Below are 3,570 nucleotides of genomic sequence, written 5' to 3' on the forward strand. Positions count from 1 at the left end.
ATATCCCCTCACCTGACACATACCCAACGCCAAAACCTCATCTGAAAATCATCCCGCTATGTTATCATAGCCAATACCCTATATCGTTGGGGTTATCACGATACTCTCTCTCGATGTTTAGATGAAAATGAGGCTGCGATGGCATTAAAAGAAGTACACTCCAGACTTTGCAGTGCCCACGCGAGTGGTATTGTCCTAGCATGAAAAATCCTTAGAGCAGGCTACTATTGGCCTACCATTGAAGAAGACTCCTGTGACTTTGTCAAAAAGTGTCTCCCATGTCAGCAGCATGCAAATCTTGTGCACGCTCTAGCACAGGATCTACAGCCTATTGCACCACCTTGGCCTTTCGCTTGTTGGGGCCTTGATCTAGTTGGAACTATCACACCCCTCTCATCTGATGGACATAAATGGATAATAATAGCTACAGACTATTTCACTAAGTGGGTGGAAGCAGTCCCCCTAGTCTCAGCTACAGGAGTTCAGATCTCCAAGTTCATCTTGTACCACATTGTTTGCCACTTCGACATCCCATTCACCATCTTCACTGACCACGGAGGTAACTTTGAAAATCTCAACATGGAAGAATTATGCACTTCCCTCCGCATGCATCACCACTTTTCTAGCCCATATTTCCCACAAGGTAACGGCCAGGCAGAGGCAACTAACAAACCCTCCTCAAAATCCTAAAGAAAGTTGTCAATGATTTCGGCCGCGATTGGCACCTACAAATAAATCCAACCCTATGGGCCTATCGAACCTCCTTTCGTACATCCATAGGAACAACTCCATACTCCCTAGTCTATGGTGCGGAAGCAGTACTACCCATAGAGGTTGAACTTCCCTCATTGCACATATCTTTGCGAGGGCAAATATCAGATGAAGAATACAGAGTAGCTCGGCTCACCCAGCTAGATCTCTTAGACGATAAGAGACAACAAGCCTATGACCATCTCACAGTCTACCAAACTTGTCTCAAAAGGAATTTCAACAAGAAGGTCCTCCCACGACACTTTCAGCCAGGTGACATGGTCCTCAAAGAAAATATGAAAGTCCAAGCAGATCGAGAAAAGAAAGGCAAGTTTGAACCTACATGGCTTGGTCCCTATGTGGTTACCACCTCCTTTGGCTCCAGAGCCTATCAATTATCTACACTAGAAGGAGAACTCTTGAATGATCCCACTAACATCATTCATCTCAAGAAGTTCTATGCTTGAAGATCCTTGGTATACCCAGCTTTTGAAAAATACAAAAAAAATAGTAAAGAGAAATAAGCATCCAATGGTGAAAACTTGGCAATTCAAGTGCCTTGGATAGGTACCTTGGTGAAAACCTAGTAATTCAGGCACCTTGTGTACTAAAGATTAATCCATTATCTATCACTATCCTAACCCTCATCCATCCACCCACCATCGCCATAAAACACCTGCTTGTTCCCTTGGTGTTCCAACCAAATATCCAAAATCTAATGGAGCTTGTAAATACCTCCTGTACAGCTTGTAAAATCTTGTACCTCAGCTTGTAAAAATCTTGTACCAAAGCGTGTATTATACCTTGTAAATCTTGTACCGTACCTTGTATATCCAAATCTTGTCCAAAGCTTGTACCATATTCCAGCTTGTAAATAAGCTTGTATCTTAGCTTGTATCCTATCACGTGCACACACAAAACCCCATTTTCACTTAAGCTTTTCGCAAACCATCTAACTATCCACCTATCAACTATTATAGATATCCCACCCTTCATGAACATTCCCATCTCACAAAACTCAAAACATGGAAAAACTTGTACATTTGTAACATATCTTGGTCCGTCAGCTTGTACATCCTCTTTAGCTTAGTAACATTGTATCTATCCAGCGTTCGTGTCAGTGCGTCCTTGATCAACATCTTGCACACATCGCACAACCCTTGGTTAGCTATTCCAATGCACCCTATAGCTAGATCTCCTGTCACCAAAGTGTTATCCTTCTTAGTTCAACTTGCCAAATGCATCACTCATCCAAATCCATCAGCTTAGGTGCTCTCCGATAGATCCTTGTAGGATATAGCTTTCCTCATGTCTGATCTTGGTCCGTTAGTACCTCATCCTACCCATCTCGTTGGCAAACGGTTCTCTTTTGGATTTTTACTTTCTTTTGATTTGGGATCTTCCCTTTTGGGTCTTGAAATATCTTTTCCAAGCAATCTCCTTGTTCCCTCCTCAAGGTTGTCACGATCTTCCATATCATGGTATGCTGCGAATGGGGCAATCAGAGCGTAAGGTCTTGATCATGTCTTTTGCTTGTTTTTTTTTTCTGCTTGTGGTTTACCCAGTGTCGTTTCCATGCTGCTTCCTCTGGGATTCATGTGTGATACTGGGGCAATCCTTGCGTGTTTGTTTCGAGTCAGTTCGTCAGTCCTCTGGACGATTGGTGAAAAGGCCTTGATGTTCTTGGTAACCTTGGCAATTAACCAACAATCCTATAGCAAACCTAGTGCTCAACTACATGGTGGTACTTCTCTTTGAAGTATCCCCCGGCTCAAAAAGCTTCAATGGAATCCCTTCATCTCCATTATCCCCCATCCATATCCAGCACCTATCCCAGCTTATGCATCAGTATCTCTTTGAATCACTCCTCATGCTTAGCTTTAGGGATCCACAATCTTAGTCTTAGGGATCCACCAATCAAATCAATCCACCAAGCCTCATTTTTCGAGATCCACAATCCTAGTCCTAGGGATCTCCAAAACCCATCTTCCGCCAATCTGACTCTTTGAAATCCTATTGCATCAGCTTTATCATTCCATCATCCCTCTCCCTACCATGGATTCCTTTTATAGGGCTCCGCTCCTCCACCCTCCCCCCCAATCCTGGAAAGTCTTAAGCTTGCTTTACTATTGTGCCCTTGATTTCCCTTATCATTCTCCCGTAGTGAGAGTTTGAGTTAATTTAGCCCCTCCTCTTTGCCAATATGTGTCTCTGCTCGTCTCAATTTCTTATACTTTTCAAGAAGTCATCGAGCCTCATTTCTCTCCCCGCTGCCTTCTTGAGGGGGCATCATCTAAGTCTAGTCTCTCCTCTTCTTATCCGAGACTGGGAAAACCTCGTTGCTAAAACATCTTCCTCATGTCGTCTTCATTCGAACTTCTTTGAAATAGTGTTGTCTCAACACTATGTCAAAGAGGGGCAAAATGTAGACACCTAAATTTGATTACACCACTTTAGTAATCCTATTTAGTTATCTCTAAAGGCATCATTAATTAAATTCCTATTTAATTAATCCTTTACCATCGCTAGCTGATTAATTTAATTAATCATCTATAGTCCTAATTGATAAATCAAATAACCTATTATTTATCAATTAAATCCTTTTCTCCTATCTAATTCCAAAAATTCCCATTTATTAAATAAATCTATTTGATAAATAAAATCCTCAAATCTAAAAACTCCTAACTTATCCCTAATCCTTCATTTAGCCTAATCCACCCCATCCACCCATACTAACCAAGCTTAGCCACTAACTCACCCTCCCTCATTAATGCCATCCACTTGCACATCTCTAACATCCCTAATCTAATCCTAAACCCA

Source organism: Cupressus sempervirens, chromosome 3, assembly GCF_028749045.1.
Source record: "Cupressus sempervirens isolate cs-2001-9-10 chromosome 3, ASM2874904v1, whole genome shotgun sequence".
Taxonomy (NCBI): Eukaryota; Viridiplantae; Streptophyta; class Pinopsida; order Cupressales; family Cupressaceae; genus Cupressus; species Cupressus sempervirens.